This window comes from Physeter macrocephalus, chromosome 18, assembly GCF_002837175.3.
Source record: "Physeter macrocephalus isolate SW-GA chromosome 18, ASM283717v5, whole genome shotgun sequence".
Lineage (NCBI taxonomy): Eukaryota > Metazoa > Chordata > Mammalia > Artiodactyla > Physeteridae > Physeter > Physeter macrocephalus.
In genome coordinates, this window is record NC_041231.1 from 47,750,540 (window position 1) to 47,776,870 (window position 26,331).

General features: G+C 44.1%; 1 protein-coding gene and 1 non-coding gene across 6 annotated transcripts in view; one reads left to right on the forward strand and one right to left on the reverse strand.

Moving 5' to 3' along the window:
* Nucleotides 1–26,331, forward strand: part of ZNF621 (zinc finger protein 621) — a 115,202-nt gene that overhangs the window by 50,711 nt on the left and 38,160 nt on the right. Inside the window, exon 6 of one of the 5 annotated variants that reach the window (XR_003676791.1) lies at nucleotides 23,937–24,695. The exons of 2 other annotated variants lie outside the window; for them this stretch is intronic. The gene's annotated coding sequence lies outside the window, so the exon portion shown is untranslated. Of the gene's footprint in view, nucleotides 1–6,618; nucleotides 7,115–19,435; nucleotides 19,454–23,936; nucleotides 24,696–26,331 lie in introns of those variants that run through there. 2 more of the 5 variants (XR_003676792.1, XR_003676790.2) reach the window with 2 other exon arrangements.
* On the reverse strand, nucleotides 25,169–25,241 carry TRNAQ-UUG (transfer RNA glutamine (anticodon UUG)). Its single transcript has one exon. It is a non-coding gene; the product is annotated as a tRNA-Gln (tRNA).

Genomic DNA, 26,331 nt, shown 5'->3' on the forward strand with positions numbered 1-26,331 from the left:
GTCTGGTGGTGTGTTTTGGGGTGTCTGTGGCCTTATTATGATTTTAGGCAGCCTCTCTGCTAATGGGTGGGGTTGTGTTCCTGTCTTGCTAGTTGTTTGGCATAGGGTGTCCAGCACTGTAGCTTGCTGGTCGTTGAGTGAAGCTGGGTGTTGGCATTGAGATGGAGATTCTGGGAGATTTTCGCTGTTTGATATTACGTGGATCTGGGATGTCTCTTGTGGACCAGTGTCCTGAAGTTGGTTCTCCCACCTCAGAGGCACAGCACTGACTCCTGGCTGCAGCACGAAAAGCCTTTCATCCACACGGCTCAGAATAAAAGGGATAAAAAGTAGAAAGAAAGAAAGAAAGAAAGGAAGGAAGGAAGGAAGGAAGGAGATAAAATAAAATAAAATAAAATAAAAGGGAAAAAAAGTAGAAAGAAAGAAAGAAAGGAAGGAAGGAAGGAAGGAAGGAGATAAAATAAAATAAAATAAAGAAAGATAAAATAATTTTATTAAAATAAAAAATAATTATTAAGAAAAAAAATTTTTTTAAGTAAAAACAAAGACAACAACGGACGGAAAGAACCCTAGGACAAATGGTGAAAGCAAAGCTATACAGACGAAATCTCACACAGAAGCATACACATACACACTCACAAAAAGAGGAAAAGGGGAAAAAATAATATATCTTGCTCTCAAAGTCCACCTCCTCAATTTGGGATGATTCATTGTCTATTCAGATTTTCCACCAATGCAGGCAGGGCACATCAAGTTGATTGTGGAGATTTAATCCGCTGCTCTTGAGGCTGCTGGGAGAAATTTCTTGCCCCAGCCCGAGGCGCGCCGTGTGTTCTCCTGGGGAAGTTGTTCCTGGATCCCGGGACCCCGGCAGTGGCGGGCTGCACAGGCTCCCAGGAGGGGCGGTGTGGAGAGTGACCTGTGCTCGCACACAGGCCCTCTGTGTGTAGGTCGCCTGAGGGCGTGTGTTCTTCGCTCAGACAGGACGGGGTTAAAGGAGCAGCTGATTCGGGGGCTCTGGCTCACTCAGGCCGTGGGGAGGGAGGGGTACGGATGTGGGGCGAGCCTGCGGCGGCAGAGGCTGGCATGACTTCGCCCCAGCCCGAGGCGCGCCGTGTGTTCTCCTGGGGAAGTTGTTCCTGGATCCCGGGGCCCTGGCAGTGGCGGGCTGCACAGGCTCCCAGGAGGGGCGGTGTGGAGAGTAACCTGTGCTCGCACACAGGCTTCTTGGTGGCGGCAGCAGCGGCCTTAGCGTCTCAGGCCCGTCTCTGGGGTCCGCACTGTTAGCCCCGGCTCGCGCCCGTCTCTGGAGCTCCTTTAAGCAGCGCTCGTAATCCCCTCTCTTCGCGCACCAGGAAACAAAGAGGGAAGAAAAAATCTCTTGCCTCTTCGGTAGGTCCAGACTTTTTCCCGGACTCCCTCCCGGCTAGCTGTGGTGCACTAACCCCTTCAGGCTGTTTTCACTCTGCCAACTCCAGACCTCTCCCTGGGATCCAACCGAAGCCGGAGCCTCAGCTCCCAGCCCCCGCCCCGGCGGGTGAGCAGACAAGCCTCTCTGGCTGGTGAGTGCTGGTCGGCACCGATCCTCTGTGCGGGAATCTCTCCGCTTTGCCCTCCGCACCCTGTTACTGCGCTCTCCTCCGTGGCTCTGAAGCTTCCCCCCTCCGCGCCCCGCAGTCTCCGCCCGCGAAGGGGCTTCTAGTGTGTGGAAACCTTTCCTCCTTCACACTCCCTCCCACTGGTGCAGGTCCCGTCCCTATTCTTTGTCTCTGTTTATTCTTTTTTCTTTTGCCCTACCCAGGTACGTGGGGGGTTTCTTGCCTTTTGGGAGGTCTGAGGTCTTCTACCAGCATTCAGTAGGTGTTCTATAGGAGCAGTTCCATATGTAGATGTATTTCTGATGTATCTGTGGGGAGGAAGGTGATCTTCGCGTCTTACTCTTCCGCCATCTTCCCAGCTCTCCTATCGGGCTCTTTACAGAAAAAATTGCCGACCTCTGGTCTATGGCTTCAGTTTTATTTTATTTTCCCTGGAGTGAGGCAGAGTTGCTCCCAGAGCCACAGTCCTTTTGTTTTGTGGTGAGGGGTCATCTGAATGAGGCAGAAGAGGCTTTTCCAGGATCCCAGCCAGAAAGCAGGTGAAGGAATCTGTATTACTCAGCTCGGGCTTCTGTAACAAAATACCACAGGCTGGGTGGCTTCAACAACAGATATTTATTTTCTCACAGTTCTGGAGGCTGGAAGTCCAAGATCAAGATGCTAGTATATTCAGTTTCATTCTGAGACCTCTGCTGTTGGCTTGGAGGCTGCCATCTCTCTATGTCCTCACATGGCCTTTCCCTGCAGCATGTGCATGGGGTAGGGGGAGAGGGGTCTGGTGTCTCTTCTTATAAGGACACGATCCTCTTGGATCAGGGCTCCACTCTTATGAACTCATTTAACCTTAATTACCCCTTCATAAGCCCCATCTTCAAATACAGTCACATTGGGGTTGGGACTTCGACACATGAATTTTGGGGAGACACAATTCAGTCTATAACAGAATCCTAACCCTTTTCTGAGGAGACTTTCTAATTCTGCCACCCTGACAGATGGGGAAACTAAGGCTGTGGAGGGTCAGAGGCTTGCTCTGTGTCTCGGTTGGATTCCCCAGAAGCAAACCATGAGATGAAGACTTACGTGCCAGTGATGCATTGAAGATGGGCTCCCTGGGGGATAGGTCAGGGAGTCTGGGAGAGGCAGGGCAAGAGCTCAGATGTAGACCCGCAGCAGGTGGCTTCATCCTGCCCCTGCAGGGGAGCGCTGGGCTCTGAGTCCATCTCCGAGCCTGAGACAACCGCACCTGTCAGTCACTGGCTCAGGGCTGCCTTGGGGGGACATCACCTCCCAGGCATTTCCGATCTCTGCAGGTGCGGGCAAAGCAGCTGTAGTCGCCTGAGGGCAGTCCTCCAATGGGAGTCGCCGGTGCAGGCATCAGAAGCCAGATCACACAGAAGCCAGGGGGTTTCGCAGCAGCTGTGAAAGGGATTGGAGGGCATCTGGGCAGGGCATTGCCTGTGTGGCTACATCCTACAAAGAAAAGAATGAGACAACAACAAAATGTATATCCAAGACTGCGAGGCTCTCACATTCCCAGACCTGGCCCACAGGAGGTACTCAGTTAGGCTACAGGGCTGCTTGGAGAGGAGCTGGAGTGATGGGTGAAAGGCTGGGTCAGGCGTGGAGGTCACGGCCCTCCTCACGGCTAGGACCCCTGCCCGAGCCTGACAGTCCAGAAAAGCTTAGGGTTGGACTGTTTGCCCCAACAAAGGACTTTTCTGAGTGTGGGTCTCAAAGACTTTCTTCAGAACAGAGGGGAAGGATTTCCCTGGTGGTCCAGTGGTTAAGAATAGGTGCTTCCACTGCAGGGGGCACGGGTTTGATCCCTGGTTGGGGAACTAAGATCCCGTATGTTGCGAGGTGCGGCCAAACACACACACACACACACACACACAAAACACAGGCGAGTAGGCTTTCCCCAGGGGTGGTGTGAGGGGAGAGGCACGGGAACATTGGGATGGGGTCGGTGGGAACAGACTACTCGCAGGTAGCCTGAGTGGGATTTTGTTTCTATCTTGATTTTTTTATCCATCTCAGAACAAATAGAATGGTGGCTGATTTCACATGTTTTTTGGTCAGTTTTGTCACATCGCCTAAAATGTTTTTGCTTTCGGAGTATTGAACGGAAAAACTATTAGAAATAATGAGAGTTCAGTAAGGCAGCCAGTCACAAAATAAATGTACAAAAATCAATAGCTTTCTTATTTCCAACAGTAACCACTTAGGAAAAATAATGGAAAAGAAAGATCTCACTCACAATAGAAACAAAAGATATTTATCACCTCAAAGCAAACTTGTAGGAGAAGACACATGCACTGCACCTTTCTCCCTCTGTCCCAGGCATCCCTCCGTGGTGGGAGAGAGAATTGTTATGACTACAGCTTGGATTCCTGGCCCCTACCCCTCAGAGCATAGGGGGCCAGCGGTTCCCTGGCTCTCTTGGTGGGAGGTTTTTGTCCCCTGGAGGCACGTTGCAGGTATAAGCTCATGACAGCTGCTGTAGGCAGCAGCCAGAGGGTGGCTGGGCCTGCTGGTTGCCCGTTGTGGTCACTGTGGGTGGTCACCCGAGCCCAGGGCCCGGCCTGGAGCAGGGAGCCATAAGAACAGTGCTGTTTCCTGGAGGATTGGCTGACTCTGGACGGGTACAGGGTTGGCCATTGCTCCTACTCAGGGATGTCTGAATGAACAAGTGTGCTGTGCCTGCGTGTGTGCAGGCACAGAAGAGATCATTGCTAAGAGTTCCTCCTGTAACCAGGCTGGTGTCATGTCTGGGATGGGGTTAGGTCAAGGAAGAAATCTAGGGCTCTTCTATCCCAGGAACACCCTAAGCTGATTTCTGACTTGGGTGGAAGTGTTACATACATTAGTCAGGATGATTTAGGCAAATGGCTGGAAGCCTAGCTTAACCTGCCCCCCATCCCCCCACCTGGCGCCAAAAGGATACACAACAAAACAAGAGGATTCCACCCATTTCCCCTTGGTACAGGGCAGACCACTTTGACTGCCTGCTGCCAGCCCCCATGGCTGCCCAAGGAGCCTGCTTTGCCCATTCTTACTGTGGGTCAGCCATGAAGGGTACCAAGGCCCCCAAGGAGCAGCCTGACACAGCAACAGGCAGAGAGGTGGGTCAATACCCCAGCTCCCTTGCCCCTCAGGCGGGATGGCTCTGAAATACGTGCTCCACGAGGTCTCCCGGAGTTCCTGAGTAAGACTGAGCACAAGTTGACTTTTAGCAGTTACCTGCTCAGTAATGTATCTTCTCTTCCCTGTCTCCCTTCCCCAGTCTCCTGCTGGTGTGTTCTGGGATGCTTGTCAAATAAACTCTTTGCATATGCATCCTTTTAGAAGGAGCCTCTACTGAGAGAGAGAGAGAGAGAGAGAGAGAGAGAGAGAGAGAGAGGTGGGGGGGGAGGTTGATTTAGCCTTATATAACTGGTGCTCAGGCATAGATTTGGCTTCAGGTAAGGTTGGATCCAGAGGACTCAAACAATGTCATTAGGATTTGATCTCTCTCCTCCCATCACTTGGCTCTGCTTGCTTCCCAGGAAGAATTTCTTAACACAGCGGTTCCCAGCAGTCCCAGGCTTATATTCTCCCAACTAAACCACCCTAGCAGAAAGAAGAAAATCCAAGCAAATCTTAAAATTGCAAACCACTGGCTTGATGTGCACATCTCTGAGCCATCACGGGGGCCAGGTGGATGGAATGGCCTGATTGCCCAGTCCTGAGTCTTGTGCCTGTGGTTCCCTTTAAGGTCCTCTTCTTTATACTCCTGTTCTCCTTCCCCCACCCACACCATTTCATACACTGGAGAGATCGGAAGCAGCGACAAGGGACTTGTGTTTTGGAAGTAGATAAGGGCAGACACTTACCTGTGTCATGTGCTGACGTCTATTTGTAGAAGGGAGAAGCCTTGAATGTATATGTGCCTCTAGAGTCGGGTCACTCGCTAACCATCAGACAGTATTGGTGACCATTTTCAGACAACCTGTGGGTAAGCCAGACCACTCTTTTCCTCAAAGTTATGAGATAGAAAGAAAAGAACATCCCAGCCGAATTCCGCATTCGTCTACTTTTCATACTAGTGATTTCTGTGGATGAAACCAATCTTTGACAGGAAAATAGAAGATGAGAAGGGGGGCTCATATCTGAAGGGTAACTACCGTGTGCCAGGCATCATCTTAGCCCTTGTGTGGTTGGGATTCATTTATCATCAACCCTCCCTGCTCGTCTTACTGATGGGAACACACAGAGGTGGGGAGACGGTAAGGCAGGTGCCAAGAAAGCAAAACAGGGACTCTGAGCCTGGACTGTTTTCACCCCTCGGGCACGGTATTGCCACTATTTTAGATGCTTTCCCTCGGAGAGTGGTGTTGGGAAAGGGAAGTCTGCTCTGCTGGTTCTGTGGTTAAGATAACCTGTCTTCCCATGAGTCTAAGTACCACGATACTGGAAAGGAGAAACTTTAAGCGAGTGGAGCATAGTTATACATGGTGTAAGAATTAGAAGCAATCAATCCATTAGTGCTCGTGAAATCACAAAGAGCTTAATAGCAAAGAATTAGTCGTGTGCTCAGATCCAGGCTGGAGAAGCCTGTCTGTGTAGTCCATAGTGCAGTCAAGAGGTACAAGACAGTTTGGATCCCCAAAGCAAGGACTCTGCCTGCATGTGTTATGACTTTGTCTCCAGCACCCAGCACGGTAGGTGCTCAGCATGCACTTGGTGAGGGAATGAACAAATGGGTGCACACTGGTGGCTTTTTTAAAAAACAATACTACTTTCCAAGTATCTTTCCATGACAACAAATAAATCATTTCTGCTGGCTGCATAATACTTCCTAACAATTCCATTTATTTAACACTTTATTGAACTAACAGTTCAAAAGTGTTTGATATATTTAACTGTTAAATTCTCTATTTTTGAACACTTGGGTAGTTTACTTCATGGGGGATATTAAACATTGCTACAAATGAACACCCTGTGCTTAAATGTTTGCAGTTTTTCAAATAATTTCCCTAAGATATATGCAGAAAAGAATTGCTTGGCTAGGGACTTCCCTGATGGTGCAGTGGTTAAGAAGCCGCCTGCCAATGCAGGGAACACGGGTTCGTATCCCTGGTCTGGGAAGATCCCACATGCTGGGGAGCAACTAAGCCCGTGCACCACAACTACTGAGCCCGTGTGCCACAACTACTGAAGCCTGTGTGCCTAGAGCCTGTGCTCCGAAACAAAGAGAAGCCACCGCGATGAGAAACCCGCGCACCGCAATGAAGAGTAGCCCCCACCGGCCGCAATTAGAGAAAGCCCGAACACAGCAACGAAGACCCCATGCAGCAAAAAGTAAATAAATAAATTTATTAAAAAAAAAAAAAAAAAAGAATTGCCTGGCTAAGTAGCATGCACGTTTAAAGAATTCCCCCCTTTTTTTGATACACATAGTCAAATAGATATCCATATATAATAAGAAAAAAATGTAATTTATTTAAAAAATGAAACAGATTTGCCCTTGACACAGTCTTGGGCTAGACATAGCACATATTGGCACTTCAAAGCTAATTAATTCATTTTTATGGATTATTGTTTTAAGAGGAGTGGGGCACTGCATAAGGTTCAAAAATCCTCTGCTTGTTCTTTATTCCCACCATTCTGAAAAGAATTGCCTGGCTAAGTAGCATGCACGTTTAAAGGATTCCCCCCTTTTTTTGATACACATAGTCAAATAGATATCCATATATAATAAGAAAAAAATGTAATTTATTTAAAAAATGAAACAGATTTGCCCTTGACACAGTCTTGGGCTAGACATAGCACATATTGGCACTTCAAAGCTAATTAATTCATTTTTATGGATTATTGTTTTAAGAGGAGTGGGGCACTGCATAAGGTTCAAAAATCCTCTGCTTGTTCTTTATTCCCACCATTCTGTTCTGTGAATCTTGGGTGAATCTCTGGAGAGGATGAGCACCTTGTCTTTGGGCTGTGACACCATGTCTTATGGAGCTTACATCTTGCTTTGCTTCCTCTCTACCCCCGTCACCTCATTAGTGCCTCACACAGGATCCAGATTCCAAAAATACTTGTGGAATTAAGCATTGGCAAGAGTGTGGGAAATCCAGACATGCACACACTGTTGGTGGGAGCATTAATTGGTACAGCCACTTTGGAGGCCATTTGGCAGCATCTATTAAAATGTAAAACGTGCACACCCTGTGATTCAGCAGTTACAGTTCTCCACGTCTTCTCAAGAGAAACTGTTGCACATGTGCAGATGTTCACTGCAGCATTGATCATAAGAGTGAAAAACAGAAAGCAACTCAAATGTCTGTCAGTAGGGGAATGATTGAAAAAATTTCTGTCCCGTGTAGTGGTTAGACTGAAATAGATCAGAGACTGAGAGTTGGGTCCTGCGGGCCAAATCCAGGCCAACAGATATATTTTATTCATGTTGCATAGTATTTTTGCTCCATATAATCTGCGACTATTTTAATAGAGTCGATTCTTGTTGTTTGTGGTAGTTAGGTTCCATAAAGTCACCATGAACACTGAATTAGTCAACACTGAACCGTTACTCCCAGGGGAAATACTGGAGTAGGTTTCTGTGAGCCTCTGGCCACATTTTCATCCACCGATAAATACATAACCTTGTTTTATGTGTGTTTTTGTTTAGAGACAACTTATTTAATATACATTATTGATTCATTAACATTGAACTCATGGCCAACAGCATCATAACTCATGACTGAACCAAGTTTATCTAACAGACATATATTCTCCATAAGGCACATCACAGCCTTCTTGCTCTTAGGAACATCGTTTCAGGACATAATTTGGGGGCCATCTTAAACAGTGAAATTACCAACAAGAAGTGGCACACAAATGTGAACAATGTGACATTAAATAGATCACAGAAAGGACACTTTTTTATAGTATGAAGGCTGAAACAAGAAGGCAGAGGCCCCTTGATCAACCTCAGCTTGGAATGTGCAGGGTAGGTGACTCAAGGTTTTTGCCACTCTTCACAAGTTTGTGAATGACCACAGAAACACTGAGGGTATTGATTTGGGGGTTACCAGTAAATTTTAGTGAGTATGGAAATTCACAAATATAGAATCTGTGAATAATGAGGATTGACTGTATTCATCTCTAAAATATAAGAACTCTTCTAAAACCATAACCTCAGTTACCATTATTGCTTCTAGATTCCTTAATATTATGGAATATCCATCAAAATACACATTTTTCCAATTCTCTTATTAAAGAATCATTATGAATCCACGGATTTAATCATAGTTGACATGTTTGAATTCACTTGCAATGATTATTATGATTCATTTTATTATTTACTATTTAATTATTTATTTTTAAGATTATTATTACGGGTGCTCAAATTGTCCCATTTTTGGCCAGTGGGAGTTTTTTTTTCAAGTTGGCATAACCCCAGTAGTCTTTGATAATTTTCTTTCTGATACAATTAGGTGTTTATGCTCCTCTTTATTTATTTCCAGTTCCAGACCTGGAATTAGCTATTTCTCCAGGCAGCTTTGGTTCCTTTTCTTGGGAAATGGTATATAGAGACCCTGATATGAGTGCTAAGGGTGCTCAGTGCTATCAGCATTGTCACTGTTTCCAGTCCTCTTAAGTGGACAGAACTAGGAAATATAGGGAGTACCTATCTATCCACCTGTCTATCTAGCTATCTAGTTAATCAATCATGAAATACATTATGAATTTGAACCAATACTTCCTTTTCAGTTTCAGGATTATATGGTTTTTCCTCAACTCTTAACACCTGCATTTCCTTCTTCCCACACCCAGAATCTTTGTTCTCAAAAACACCGTGGATGATAAAATATCATGTAATTATTCAATAGTTTTATCCCATATTACATTACCCATATGACAGTTTTAGAATAGCAGAACCACACACTATCACCATCAATAGCATTACTGAAGACAGTTACTTTGTTGTTTTTACAGTTCTTTTTGTATTTAAGGATGTATCCCACAGGAGCTAGGAGTGTGCAGCCAAATTACTATAGCTTCTCTCTGTGTAGTTTTGCTACCAAAATGGATACACAGTTAGGTTCATTTATTTCATTTTATATTTGGGATTAATATTTTAAAATTTAATTTTGTCTGGGACTTCCCTGGTGGTCCAGTGGTTAAGACTCTGTGCTTCCACTGCAAGGGGCACAGGTTCAATCCCTGGGTGGGGGAGCTAAGATCCTGCATGCTGTGCAGCGTGGCCAAAAAAAAAAAATTAATTTTGTCTTAATATATGTAAAAGAATTACATAGCATCAAAGACATATCTAAAAAACAAAATACATGCAAGTAAGTCTAGCTTCTATCCCTGTCTCACCCACTCTATACCTTCCTTTCTCCTATAGAAAACCCTTAAAACTTTTTGTGGTTTATTCTTCAACTGAAAAATAGAATTAAATCTGTATATATTTATATCTATATATCTCTTCCTTTATTATAGAAATAGTAGAATATGATACACATTTTTCTGCAGTTAAAATAATCACTTTAGGGCTTCCCTGGTGGCGCAGTGGTTAAGAATCCACCTGCCAATTCAGGGGACACGGGTTCGAGCCCTGGTCCGGGAAGATCCCACATGCCGCGGAGCAACTAAGCCCGTGCGCCACAACTACTGAGCCTGCATGCCACAACTACTGAAGCCTGCAGGCCTAGAACCCACGCACCGCAACAAGGGAAGCCACTGAAATGAGAAGCCTGCGCACCGCAACAAAGAGTAGCCCCAGCCGGCCGCAACTAGAGAAAGCCAGCACGCAGCAACAAAGACCCAATGCAGCCAAAAATAAATAAATAAAAAATAAATTAATTTTAAAAAATCACTTTAATGATGTATCTTGGAAATTACTCCATAGTAGAAGATGGAGATATTCCTCATTCCTTATCATAGTTATATATTACTCTATCATAAGGATGCACGTAATTTATTCAACCAGTCCCAGATTGTGGCATTTCAGTTGTTTTCTGTCTTAGCTATTACAATTAGTGGCCTTGTGCATATATCTCTTTTGTAGTTTTGCCAGTATATATTTGAAATAGATTCCAAGAAGTATGATTATTGGATCAAAGGGTAAATGAATATGTAATTTTGCTAAATATCTCCAAATTCTCTTCCGTGGGGGTTATACCATTTTGCATTCCTTCTAGCAATATGTAAAGGTGCTGTTTTTCCCAAAGCTTCACCAACAGAGTGTATTGCTGAACTTTTTGATTTTTGCTAATCTTTTGGATAGGTGAGAAATTATATCTCAGTATAGTTTAAATTTGCATTTCTGTTATTATTGCCCAACTTTTCAAGGAAAATAAAATGTACTGATAACATTTAAAATAATACATTTCATAATAAATCTGAATCCCCTTCTCTCTTGAAAAATTAATTTAGCCACGCTAAATCAACATTTCCACCTGGCGTGACTGGTTGGAACTGAGTACCAGCTGTCCACCTTAGATGGGTGTGTTTTTTTTCCAGTTTAATACAGACTCCACTTTACCTCTTCACTGGATTATGGTACCTGCCTTTCCCTGTCAACATTTGAATTTGTCAGCCCCTTCCTTGACTTGGAAAGTAGGTGTATCAGTTATCTATTGCCACAAAAATGCCACGTCACAAGCATGACAATCACAAAACTGCAGAGGACTATGACCCTGAGCATTTACTGCTCTTGCATCAGGGGTGGTTGGCTTGGTGGCTCTGCTGATGTTGGGTGGGCTCACTCATATATCTGAGGGTTTGGTTAGCTATCAACTGATCTAGATTATTTTTGGCTATGTGGTTCTAGAGCCATACAGAGAGTGTGATCCCATAAGTGTAAAACATAGTGTGTATTGGATGCTGTGCTCTTTGTCCAGGTGCTGTTCATGCATGAGCCCTCACTGCTAGGTTTATGGTGGGGTGGGCTGTGTCCCCCTTAGACCCATACGTCCTATTGTTCCTCTGGACCCCTCTCATCCCCTGATGACCCATTCCCAGCACTCCAGTCTCAGGGGTCTGCTCAATGTCAGTAAGGAGTTTTGCTTCTAGCTGGCTGGGTCCTTTTGTTCTGTCAAAGATGGGAATGTACTCTGGTTCTGCATGAACTGTGCGGTGGGGCAGAAAATGGAAGTAGCAATGTTGACCTTAATAGAAGAAGGCTGAGCTCCCCAGGGAAAGGGGAAATCCTGCCAGCAGACCACATCTGGACTCAAACTGCAACTCTTCCCTGGGTCTCCAGCCTGTCAGTGCCCCCTGCAGATTCTGGACTTTCCAAGCCGCCACAATTGCATGAGCTAATTTCTTAAAGTAAAAGCTCTCTCTCTCTCTGTGCAAACACACACACACACACACACACACACACACACACACACGCCACACACCCTATTGGTTCTGTTTCTCTGCAGAACCCTGACTAATACGGAATGTTAGTGGGGAAAGGGCTTCAACCTGGGTTGTTGCTTGTTTCCTTCTAAGGTAACTTAAGAACAAATACACTTCACCACGGTGAGAATTCATTTCCTTCAGTTTTACATGAAAATATGACTAATCCCCACATAAACAAAATGCTGCCTTTATTTCTTGTCCATTATAACTCTATTCTTACTATTCCATCCCTTCTCATTCTGAGTTGCACTATGGAGATTTCTGGAATTAACTGACTATGAAGGGTCTTGGCTCCAGATAAGTGTCCTGTAACCCCTAGGTTTTTCTCCTAGTGGGTTGAATGGGGTGGTGAAAGGGTAGGACTAGGGTAAAAGAAGTCACTTCACCCTGCCACAGCCTCTTAGAGGGTCTTTGTAGTTACGCCCCCAAAAGATTTAGACCTTCCTTAAACACTATTTATTTTCCGAAACTGTCCTGGGCTCTGAGGCAGGTTTGATTCAGGCCAAACCCAATAAGGCAGATGTTGCGGACATAAGAATATTGGGGGCCATTTCGTCTCATTGAACCTCCCAGAATTTATACTCAAGTCTTTGAGTCTCAGAAGTGGGAGGCTCTGTGTGTCCTGGAAATTCTCAGTTTTGTACAAAGGGCACCATTGACACACAGATCTGGCTCAGATCCCTGAGAGCGCATGAGAAAGATCTCAGTAGCCAGACTGGGAAAAGGGGGAAGTGCGAGGGCATGGCCGGCACCCTAGGCTCTGTGTGTTCACAGCGGCTGAGGCCAGGGATGCCCCTCTTCCTTTCACATTATTTTGCAGATATTGCAGGGAGTGTTCGTGCTAAATATCCCTGGATTTGGCAGAAGCACCTGGGCATCACGGAGAGCTGGCAGCGGAGAATCACTGAAGGTGATTTGCAGTGGGGGCTGACTTCTCAAATGCTCCTAAATTCTGCATGCTGTGGACGTAACAAAACACATCACAAACACATGCTCGGAAAATCCTCTTATGAATCCTTTTCCATCTGTGCCTCTGCAGAGAACACGGGCGCCATCTGAAAAATAAATAATCACATGGTCTCCCAAACCCACAGTGGGATGAATGAGGGACTGATGGGCTTGACCTCCCACCAAAGTTGGATCTCAACCCCCAATTCCAACATTAAAAGCCCACTAGTGGGGGAGAGGGTGGAGGGGTGAATGGAGGAAGGAGAGAGAAGGGAGAGAAAAGTGAGAAAGCCAGTCACCCAGTGGACCTGCAGCTCTTCTCTGGGGAAAGAAACTGATGTGAGGAAGGTGGGAATAATAGTCAGCCACCGCGGCATAGAGGGTTTTGAGCCAAATATACCTGGGTTCAAATCCAAGTCCTTGTGACCAGAGGCAAGTTATCCAAAGCCCTGAGCTTTAGCTTCCTTATGTGTACAAAGAGGGTAATAACACCTCAGAAAGTTGTTCGCAGGCTAAGATCATGAATGCGAAGAATATGGCACATAGTAGGTCTTCATGAATGTCAGTTGCAGCTTTTATTTTTATCACATACCTTATTGTGGCCCTGTGAGGAAGGCCTCTGGGCACCATCTCTACCTTCTGGGAGGGCTGTGGGGAAGCGAGACAGAAGAGAGAAGAGGTCCTGTGGCTGGTGAGTCAGTGGAGGGTGGGGATGAGAGTTGAATTCTTGGCTCCTGGTCGAGGCTCAATCTAATTAAAAGGCCTGATTCTTTTTTTTATATATATAAATTTATTTATTTAATTATTTAATTTTGGCTGCATTGGGTCTTCGTTGCTGCGTGCAGGCTTTCTCTAGTTGTGGCAAGCCTGGGCTACTCTTCGTTGCGGTGCGTGTGCTTCTCATTGCGGTGGCTTCTCTTATTGCGGAGCCCAGGCTCTAGGTGCACAGGCTTCAGTAGTTGTGGTGCGCGGGCTCAGTAGTTGTGGCTCACGGGCTCTAGAGCACAGGCTCAGTAGTTGTGGCACACGGGTTTAGCTGCTCCACAGTACGTGGGATCTTCCTGGACCAGGGCTCGAACCCCTACATTGGCAGGCAGATTCTTAACCACTGCGCCACCATCCAGGCCTGATTCTTCTCTTTGTTTTTTTTTTTTTTTAGGTTTTGAAAGTCCATCTGTCACTGTACTTTTTTTTTTTTAACATCTTTATTGGAGTATAATTGCTTTACAATGGTGTGTTAGTTTCTGCTTTATAACAAAGTGAATCAGCTCCACGTATTCATGCGTACCCATATCCCCTCCCTCTTGCGTCTCCCTCCCACCCACCCTATCCCACCCCTCTAGGTTTCTCTTTCTGACTTACTTCACTCTGTATGACAGACTCTAGATCCATCCACCTCACTACAAATAACTCAATTTTGTTTCTTTTTATGGCTGAGTAATATTCCATTGTATATATGTGCCACATCTTCTTTATCCACTCATCTGTCAATGGACACTTAGGTTGCTTCTGTGTCCTGGCTACTGTAAATAGAGCTGCAATGAACATTGTAGTACATAACTCTTTTTCAATTATGGTTTTCTCAGGGTATATCCAGGCCTGATTCTTGATAAGCCATTGCCTGAATGATTGGAGGAACTGGATCAGGCCTGGGGACAGGTGTGGGTTTTGTTCTCTGACCCTTGGCCACCTTGCCTGGGAGAGGCAGCTGAGCACGGGGAAGCCTGGTTTATCTGACCTCTGCTTATCTAGGCTGTGGGTTTATCTGGACAGAGTCCTCAGCTGGCTGCCTGTGTTTCTCCCACATGCCCCTTAGGATAGGCACTGACCCCTGAAATGCTGAGGCTCTGTTTAGAGCAACTTCTCTGGCCTCCTTAGAACACATTTCTCTTAGATTATTCAGGGGTGTGTGTGTGTGTGTGTGTGTGTGTGTGTGTCCTAATTCAGATTAATAGGAAGTCTGAAAGGTGAAAAAAGTCCAAAAGGAAAATGAATCAAAGACAAATAATCACTTCACGAAGAGACCTCTCCAGCCGCCCCACCCTGCCATGTCACCCTTCTTTTGATAAACATGATGCTAACCCCAGCTGTTGCATCATGGTGAAATCTTGGCCTTTCCATACTATCCAGGAAGGTTATATCAGGGTCATTTTACCTCACAAGATGAAGTTATATGGAAGAACTGAGCTACCCAAAGTGAGGAAGCATCATGGTATACTGGCAAAGTCAGAGGATTTGGGTACAGTTGGCCTGAGTTTGTGTCCTGACCTGTGACTCTGGGTCTGTGTGACCTGGAGTAAATTACTTACCTGCTCTGAACCCTAGCTTCCTCATATGTGTAAATGATCTTGGTTTGCTTACTTAAAAAAAAAAATTTATTTTTAAACAGCTTTATTGAGATATAATTTATATACCATAAAGTTCATCTATTTAAATTGTATATTACAATGGTTTTAAGCATACTTAAGAGTTGTGCAACCATCTCACAATATAATTTTAGAACATTTTCACTATCCTCCAAAGAAAAGACTCATTAACAGTCACTCTCTATCCTTTTGACTCCACCCTCCCCCATCCCCTGGCTCTAGGCAACCACTGATCTATTTTCTGTCTTTTTGTCTATTCTGGACATGTCATATAAATGGAATCATAGAATATGTGGTCTTTTTATTTAACATTATTTTATAATGTTTTCAGGTTTCATCCATGTTGTAGCATGTATCAGTACTTTATTCCTTATTATTGCTGGGTAATATTCCATTGTATGGATATACCACATTTTATTTATTCATTCATGAGTCAGTAGACGTTTAGGCTGCTTTTACTATTTTTTACTTTTTTTTTAATTGAAGTATAGTTGATTTACAATATCGTGTTAGTTTCAGGTGTACAGCAAAGTGATTCATATATATATATCCATGTTTTCAGATTCTTTTCCATTATAAGTTATTACAAGACACTGAATATACTTCTTCAGTATTACTGGGCTATACAGTAATCCTTGTTGTTTATTTTATATACAGTAGTGTGTATCGTTGGTTTGCTTACTTTTTGTATGTGCCTCACTTTTTTGTAATATTTGTGTTCTGTTCAAAACTGGAATTGTGATAAGTTTAGAAGGTAAATAAGAACCGAACATCAAAATTTTAGGTGATTATTTATAATCATGCCTTGGATTATATCCACCTCTGGATCATGTCAGGGTGTCAGGAAAAAGGCCAAAAATTCCCTGAGGTTTTATTATATTAGGCAAGATTGAGAAGAACTGAAGATTTTGAATAAGGACAGATAAATGAATGTCCCTCATTTTTTTTTTTTTTTTTTTTTTTTTTTTTTTTTGTGGTATGCGGGCTCTCACTGTTGTGGCCTCTCCCGTTGCGGAGCACAGGCTCCGGACGCGCAAGCTCAGTGGCCATGGCTCACGGGCCCAGCTGCTCCGCGGCATGTGGGATCTTCCCGGACGGGGGCACGAACCTGCGTCCCCTGCATCGGCAGGCGGACTCTCAACCACTGAGCCACCAGGGAAGCCCATGTCCCTCATTTTTGATGTCAAGAATCAGAGCATTGAAAGAATAAAGATCCTTAAAAAACTAAAAATAGAGTCATCATATAATCCAGCAATCCCACTCCTGGGCATATATCTGGAGAAAACTGTAATTCAAAAAGATACATGCACCCCTATGTTCACAGCAGCACTATTCACAATAGCCAAGACATAGAAGCAACGTAAATGTCCATTGACAGAGAAATAGATAAAGAAGATGTGGTGTATATAAACAATGGAATACTACTCAGCCATAAAAAAGAATGAAATAATGCCATTTGCAGCAACATGGATGGACCTAGAGATTATCATACTAAGTGAAGTAAGTCAGAAAAAGAAAGACAAATACCAAATGATATCACTTATATGTGGAATCTAAAATATGACACAAATGAACTTATCTACAAAACAGAAACAGACTCACAGACATAGAGAACAGACTTGTGGTTGCCAAGGAGGAGGGGGGATGGGGGAAGGATGGATTGGGAATTTGGGATTAGTAGATGCAAACTATTATATACAGAATGGATAAACAACAAGGTCCTACTGTATAGCACAGGGAACTATATTCAATATCTTAAAATAAACCATAATGGAAAAGAATATGAAAAAGTATATATATATATAACTGAATCACTTTGCTGTACACCAGAAACTAACACATTATAAAATCAACTATACTTCAATTAAAAAAAAAAATCCCATGCCATGTGGAGCATGCAGCGTGGCAATAGCTCATTCTCAACAATCTTGCAAATACTGATTCTACCCAAACCTGCTCAGAAAGATCAATGGTGGAGCCCACTGATGACCAGGTGCCTCTGATCTCTCTGCTTAGAGCTAGAGTTTCATCCAACAAGGCCATTGTCCCTGCACCAGAGGTGTCCCAGGCTGTGGAGAGCCTGCTGTTTGAAAGGCGTCCACTGTGTGGTAGGATCATGGAGGGACTGGGGGAGGTTCACAGCATTCCCTGTTGGATGGTGTCTCCCTACAACCCACTTCTGCTTTAAGAGCCTGGGGGATGGGCTGTTACTGGGAATGCGAGGGTGCTGGACATGAACTCTGATGAACTTTGGTTGATGTACTGGATGGTCAGGACCATGGGAACTCTGAGGTTAGCAAATACCAGTGACCCTGAAAGAGTCCCAGTCTCCCCATAGAGCTCAGTTTATATGATGAAGCTAAACGCAGCCAAGGGAGAAAGCAGAGGTTCTTTAATTCCAAGTGGCTTGTTAAAGCCTTCCTCAAAAACGCTTCATTGTACTGTTGTTGGTGCAGGGCTTCTGACCCCAGAGGAGATGCTCTAGTGCTCCCACCTATAGCTCCTTAACCCAGGGGCCTTTTTGGAACATCCGTCAAAAGGAGCACAAAATAAGCATCATAGAAGTACTTTGTAAACAATGCCCTTTACGAAACTTTAAGCTGTTGTAACAATTATTACCATTATGCTCTTCAATGGAGCGTTTTTTTCATCTCCAATGGAGTGTTTAGAGAAACCTCCCCCGACAGTTGGATGCAAGTTCTTGTCCCTGTTCCAGGAAGAAAATTCTCCCAGGAATGTAGTTTATGGAATCTTTTCCTGATGATGCTGTTTTCCTCCAAGTGTTTATTGGTGAAGCTCTCCAGAGCAATATTATCCCCAAGACACCTTAATGTGGATAATATCCAACCTCTTATTCCCTTTAAAGAGGCAAACAATCTTGGTAGTTTGCTTGCTGGGGGGTGTATGTGATACTTTATCATCTTTACTTAGCTCTGTGAGGAGTTCAGAAAAAGATGCGATTTCTGTTTCTGGCAAAATGGAAGATTAGAAATTCTAAAACCCTTCTATTATGAAGCAACTGAAAATGCTAGATAAAAATGCTTATGTAAGGAGCATAATTTTAAATGCGTGCACGACCTTGTAAGAAAATGAAGGAAGTCCTCAGAGACCGGGGATGGAGTAGGGGTGGGAAGAAGGGCAGGAATGTGAGTGAGAGCTGACATTGCTGGCCGTCAGAGGCCCCTGCAGCCATAGATATGAGGCAGACAAGACATCAGGCCTGGGGAGAGTTAGAGAGAGTCTTCTCTCCACTCCATACAAAGCTATGATTCACAAAGTGCTACACATTTAGTAAAAAGTAAACCAGGAGAAACCCTCTTTGCCAAGGAAAAATGCAAGGAAACACACCTGTCTCAGCGTGGTCTTGATTCTGAGGAAGGGGAAAATTATCCTCCATGAATCTGTGAACCTAGGCTGGCCCTTGTGTGGGGTTGGTTCCTGAATGCCAGTATTTGCAAAATTTGAAATAAACAAGCTGACAATTTAAATTTAACACGGGCCTAGGATGGTCAAGCCCCCTAGTACTTTAAAGAAGCAAGTGGAGATCCTCTCTAGACTCAAAGAATTCCCCCGATAGGATTCCAGTGATTATGGGCTCACACACACTCACGGATTATAAAACTTACAAAGAAACAAGGCAGCTTGAGAGAGTTGTTTCAGTAGAAACAACTGTACAGGAAAAACTCTTCTGTTCCTCTCTACTATTAGTGCTCTCAGTACTTCACTTCTGGTCACCAAATGTGAGTTTTTCCCTAATACTTAGCAATTCTCTGACACCAACTGGCTGTCCTACAATTCAACTCAATTCTAACCTTATCTACTTGGAGATAGCATCAGATCCCACAGGTGAAGGGCTCAGTACCATAAGACTGGCCCCACTTCAGATGCCAATCACAAGTCCAGGCTGTCACCTGTGCTTCTGACAGACCGACTATAAAATGGAGGTTCCCACAACCCCCTCCTAGGTTTCAATAATTTGTTAGAGTGGCTCACAGAACTCAGGAAAACAGTTTACTTACTAGATCACTGGTTTATTATCAAAGGACACAACTCAGCAACAGGTAGATGGAAGGGATATATAGGGCCAGGTATGTGGAAAAGGCCATGGAACTTCTATGCCCTCTCCAGGTGTGTCACCCTTCCAGCACCTCTACATGTTCACCAACCCAGAAGCTCTCCTACTCCTTTGGTGAGGGTTTTCTATTGAGGCTTCATTACATAGGCATGATTGATTAAATCATGGCCATTGGCGATTCAACTCCTCTTCCCTTCCTGGAGGTTGGAGGTAAGGAGGGGAGGGGAGGGGGTATATCTGAAAGGGTCAACCTTTTGGTCATGTGGTTGGTTCCTCTAGCAACCAGCCCCTTCCTCAGGGCTTTCTAAAAGTCATTTCATTAACATAAACTCAGGTGTGGTTGAAGGGGACTTGATAAAGAACAACAAAAGACACCTATAAGCTAGTTCTTATCACTGAGGAAATTCCAAGGGTTTTAGGAACTCTGTGCCAGGAAGGGATAAAGGCCAAATATATTTCTTATAAATCACAATATCAAAACAGCATACTTTAGAAAAAGATGCAGTAAAGCCTCAGAGATCAGAATTATCAGATATGGAATATAAAATAAATATTCCCACTGTTTTTAAAGAAATAAAAGAAGGAATTGAAAACATAACAAAGAGGAAGAGAGTGAAAGAACTGAAAAAGAACCAACTCGTACTTCTGGAAATGAAAAGCATAACAATGGAAATTAAAAACCAGTGGAAATTAATAATGAAAATTTGAAACCCAATGGAAGTGTTCAGTAGCTGATTCAGGACAGTTGAGGCAAGAACTAGTAAACTAGAAAAAAATAGGAAGACATCACAGAGACTGTGGTACGAGGAGAAGATGTACAGATTGTAAAGTTATGCATATTCTAGTTTGGGTTCTAATTTGATAGGGAGAATGGGGGGGGCAATGGTCAAAGAAATAACTGATGAAAACTTTCCAGAATAGATGAAAGACACCTATTTTCATATTCAGGAATCCCCTCAAATTCCTTCCCTGTAAATGGGGTCGTGACTCTTTACCTTGCTGAATTATGGGTGTTAAATAAGATGAGAGATATGAAAATAGTGATTATACCATCAGCAGACTATAAACATTTCAGCTCAATTCTGTTCATAGAACAATTATTGGACACATACAGTTGTAGCACCACATATAACACTTGCTAAGTGAAGCGGCCTTCTAAGCTCAAAGTGTGGTCTTTGGACAAGCACGAGTGGCATATAATCCAGGAGTTTGTAGGAGAGGCAGTATCTCAGGCCCCACTCCAGACCTGATGAATCTGAATCTGCATTTTAAGGAGACCACCACATAATTTGTATGCACATTACCACGAGAGAAACACTGATCTAAGCACATGAATTAATTTATTTAACCCTTGAAACAACTCTTTGATTCAAATCCTGACTCCAGAGCCATCACCCAGTCTTGGAGCCCTAATACCCAGTACAAGGGCTGGCCTGAGGCGTTGGCCCCGAATAAATACACATTTGGCTCCTTTTCCCATCTGGAAGTGGGGAGAGGCCCACCGAGGGCAATATCATATCTAGGGAGGGTCCACAGGGTTTAAGGGAAGTTGAACCCCCGAGTCCTGGGGCTTTCTCAAATTCAAATTAACAGTGGAATGGAGCAAGAATCTGGAGTTCCTTACCCCAAAGCCCTGCAGCCACTTCTCATCTTGGTCCATTCACTCAATTCTTACAGGGGAAGAATTAAAAGTAGCAGTTAAAAAAATCACGAAGGCTTGGTGACCCAGTCTTTCCTTTTGATGAGCAGGTGTGTTTATGTTTGTAAAAGTAGCCACAGGAACCCTGGATGGGGTACAGCCCTGAGAGCCCACAGCCTGGGAAAAGCTGACGTCATTTGTAAATTACTGGATGGATTGCTCTGCCTGTGTTTCAGAAAGCTCTTGCTCCACTTCTGGGTGCCTCAGCATTCGCCCAGAGGGAATCATTAATCAGCCCGATCACCTTAATTAAAGCTCTCCAATATTTCATTGGAGATTAATATCTATTTGCAAAGAGCTGAATTTCCAACCGTTAGGTACAATGACCATTAGCTGCAATGAGCTCAAACTCTGAGTCACAGACACTCTAAATTCCATCAGCACCTCTAGGGCAGAGCCATGCATGGGATGACTTTGAAGGTCTCATGGGGCACCTTATGTACATGGAATAATTATTCCTACTCTCCACGATCATGACCACTAACATTCTACTACTATTACCAAACGATAGCAACTATTGTTACTACGCACCAGACACTATGTGAAGTTCTTTTTGTGCATTATCTCATTTAATCTTCACAACCATCCAATGAGGTAAGACTTATTACCCCTATTTTGCAGATGAAACCGTTGAGAAAGGTTAAGCAACGTGCCCAGCAGCAGAGCTGGTGAATATCATAGCTGGGATCTGAATACAGTTTGAGTCCATGTCTTTAACCAAAATGCCAAGGTTTCATTATGTTTTTCTCATGTTTGGGACCCCATGACATTCCCATAAGGGTCTTTCCCAATCCTTGAATTGGTAAAGGGATTGTATCTGTTAGAATGCTTTCTGCAGCAAATACCTTAGTCCATGTCTCTATCTGGCTTAAGCCGTCAGGAAATATGACACCTCACACTCCTGGACAACAGTCCAGAGGAGGTGGGTATTAGAGAGGAAGATAGGTGTCATCATGGTGGCTCTGGCACTGTGTCTCTGAAATAACTCTGGCTAGATCTTCCTCTGTGTGGGCTTCATTCTCAGATGGGCCTCCCTCATGGTGCTAGTGTGGTTGCAGCTGCTCCAGGCTTTGCTTCTGTACTCCAGAGGAGGAGAAGGGACTGGCTGCTCTTTAGACTGAGGAAGACTGTGATGTGTCCAGTCTCTTGTGTCCTCTCACCTCCTCTTTATGGGCTCAGCTGACCTTGAAGATGATAGGATCTGTCATGACCATCCTGTCTCCAAACTGGGCCTGTCCCTTCACCCCAGCAGCACTGCCATGGCTCACTACCCGCATCCTGTGTCCTAGTCTCTTGGGGCCTACCAGGCTACCAACCAGAGCTAACTAAGAATTGATAGCTGCCCTGGTACGTGCTATGCTACAGTGGGGGAAATGGATCTGTGAGCTGCTATTCTGTCTTAACATGGAAATTCTATGGTTTTAACTTGAAATGGAACCATGGGTGGATACTTGACACTGTGGCAGTTGGTGAATTATATTCAGAAGAAGATCCTTATGATGTTCCTCATTCCAAAACTGTTTCTGGATGGCTGAAACAAACTCAGTAGTCTTGTAGTAAGAACATTGGACTAGGAATCAACATAGCTGCTTTGTGGAAAACGGATTGAAGAGGGAGAGGCTGGAGCTCCGAGACCAGGCAGGAAGCTGTGCAGTAATTGAAGAAGCATTGAAGAGGAAGGGGAAGAGAAATGGACATATTTGGGTTTGATTTAGGAAATCAAATCAACAGGGCTTGGTGACCAACTGGATAGAGGGGTGACAGAGAGGGACCTGAGGGGGTCACCAGGTCTCTGGTTTAGGTGAGTGGCTGGAGCCAGAGAGACAGGGAAGGCAGGAGGAAGAACCAACTAAAGGATGCTGACCATGTAACAGGGATCTAATATATCCAGATGCCACTCAGGAAAACCTCCCAAGGATGACTTTCATGAAAATCTGGATGTGAGGCTGGAGTGTCACTGTGGCTCAGAATCTCTGTGCTCCTCTCTGTGTCCTCGGTGAAGATGGCTTGGCAAACAGGACAAAGCAGAGGCTCACACGTGTGCCAAGTGGACGAATCCACAGATGCTGATAATTGGTATTCTGTCAACCAAGACAGGCAGCAGGAGGGCTTTTGTCTGTGTTTTGTGGCATTTGCTTCGGGTGACTCAGAGCGATTTGAATGTCTCCGCTGCTTGCAGATGTGGCTGCATGGTAATGCATTCCTTTGTCTCGTCCAAATATTAATAAAAAATATTTTGCGAAGAGCTGTGGGAGCCTTTCTGGAAGGTCTAAGGGCTTTGAGCAGGCTCTTGCTGAGGAAGAACTGACCCCTGTAGGGGAGGGAGCTGTATCTCTGTGTTGCACACCAAGTCCCTCAGCTGAGGATTTCAGAGCTGCTGACTGTGAAGGGAGAGGCCTCTTGCGGCTTTTGCAGAGGCGAGAGCATCTCCTGAGATGCTTAGCTGCTGTACTGGGACTGGGAGCCAGCACCTCTGATTCCCACCCGAGCTGAGCCTGGAAAGACCAAATTACTGATACAGCCACCTGAGGTGGAGCCAGGCTTAATCACAGGGAGCTTGGTTTCCTCCCACCTTCCAGGCCACTCACTACTTCTGACTTTGGACAAAGAGGTCCTGGGTGGAGAAGCAGAAAGCAGTGAAGAGTGTGTGGTGGTATAGGTGCCAGGCTAGGTGTGAGCTTTTGCTCATCTTTAATGTTCAAAATAGCCCCGTGAGGGAGACATTCTCATTCCACTTAGAAACGAGGAGCTGGAAACCAAGAGATGCTAAGATCTTGCCTAAGACCATGCAGTGAGTCCAGAGCTGTGATCTCCCCACTGTCTGACTTTAAAGCCTATGCTTCTTTCTCAATCAGATGCAAAGAAGAGAAGACAGAAGATCCACAGGGAACTAGGGTGGCACTGAGGATTCCTTGTGTAAAATGGATACAGCGCCTCGAAGTTCCACCCAATCCCCAGGGGATAAGCAAGATTCAAACTGCTGAACTAATGGAAACCATGAAAACTAATGACAGAGTTGGGTCCAAAATAGTCTCAAAGGACTAACAAAAGGCCAGATCTAACAAGATGATACAGCACAAGTGTTATATATTAGATTCTTGAAATTATACTGTGGACTAGAGCTGCCCATGCATTGTATAGGTGCTTTGCACATATAATCTCATTTAATGAGCACTGCTACCCAATGAAGTAGGCACTGTTATCCCATTTTACAGACAAGAAAACAGGTGTAGAGAGGTTAAGTAATTGGTTAAAATCACCCTGCGAAGTAAACGGTGCATCCCATCTGACCCAGGACCCAGGTAGTCTGATCCGAAAGCCCATCCCCTTCACCACCACGAACTGTTACCTTCCGATAGCAGCCAGCTGAAAACCTGTTCGGGTGGGACATTAGATGGGCTCCCATTACCATGAGGGAGGAAACAAGGATGCTCACCATTGCTGCTGTTACTTAACAACTTACAAAATACAGTAAATAGAGCAAAGGAATAAGCAGAAGTAAGGAATAAGCATCATTACTCACGGATGGCATTATTATCACCTATTTAAAAAAAAACCCCAAGAGACTAGACTGAAAAACCATTTACAATAATATAAGATTACAGTATGAGGGTCATATTTAAAAATAGCAGAATCAATGATTTTTCTATGTCAGCAATAATCACATATAGATTTTACTTCAAAAATCCCATTCAAAATAGGAATACAAATATAAAGATCTTAGGGATAAACTCAACAAGAAATACACAGAAACAATATATAAACAGACGACAAAAATTTTACTCAGAGACGTAAAGGAAAACACGAATAATTTAAGAGACATACCTACTCAAGAGTGGGAAGACCCAGTCATTATGGGTGTCAGTAATTCCCATATTAATCCCTGAGTTGCAATTCTGTTAACTCTATGTATGTTTTTTAAGAATCGACATAATACTTATCCATGGGATGACAATAATTCCCAAATTAATGGTGTTGTACATTTCTTTTAACTGTATATTTTATATATATAACTGTATATATATATATATATATTTTTTTTTTTTTTTTTACTTTGGGCTGCACCGTGTACCTTTTGGGATCTTAGTTCCCTGACCAGGGATTGAACCCAGGCCCATGGCAGTCAAAGTACCGAGTCTTAACCACTGGGCCACCAGGGAATTCCTTATATTTTTAATATAGGTCTTTTAAGAGGCGTACTACATGTTCTTGGTTAAAAACTCAAATTGTTCAAAAAGGTTTATAAAGGTGTATAAACTCTTTCTTCCTTCATCTTTCCCCCCGAGCCCCACTCTTCAGAGATGGCCCTTATCAACATGTTTAGCTATTTCTTCTGAAAATTACCTCCATATTTGAAAGTAGAGACCGATCAATTTTGGACATTCATTGTTGACCTCCTGCTATGACAGATGGGGACTTAGTTCCCTTCCACTACCTCTCCATCTCTCTCCAATGGCCCAATATATTAGTATCATTCTTTACAGTTTCTATGGGTTAAATTTGTCACTTTTGGAGATTTGCTTACACTCTTTTTTTTTTTTGGCCGTGCCGCACAGCCTGTGGGATCTCAGTTTCCCGACCAGGGATTGAACCCGGGCCCTCGGCAGTGAAAGCACTAAATCCTAACCACTAGACCACCAGGGAACTCCCAAAACTCTGTTTCTTGTAAGGTCAATAATAGTGTCTTCTGCCTCCTCATTTGGTAAGATGAAGGTGTTAACATCCCTTACATATCTCCTACCCCTTTCCACTCCAGTATCTGTACTTAAATGTCTACACTGTCAAGGCAGAGGATGTTAATTTTGTATCCTTTTGTCCTGAGTCTTCTTGCTTGACTCTAGGTAAATTTCTAAAGTGGAAAATCATTAAACAGTGACTGCATTGTTGTGACTATGTAAACACTGTTCCTTGCAGAGGCAGCTAGTGTGCTGTGATCACAGCACCTTCCTTGAACAGGCTGGTTTTTATTTTTCCTGGAGTTAAAAAAGATCTTTCCATTTGTTTTTAAATTATTTGCCTTCAGTCCGAATTCTGGACAGTATAAGATCTCTCAAATCTCGCCTCCAGACTCCAGCCTTCTGGCCTCTGTTCCTGTTTGAGTTGATTGCCCGTCTCTCCGACTTCTTCTCACCATTTCTGCTGACTCTACTGTTTCATGGGGACCATGTCTGCTCCCTTATTTGGTGGGGGTGGGGCTCACATCTTGGTGAATTCCTGAGAAAGAACAGATGGGAAGTAGATTTTCTCACC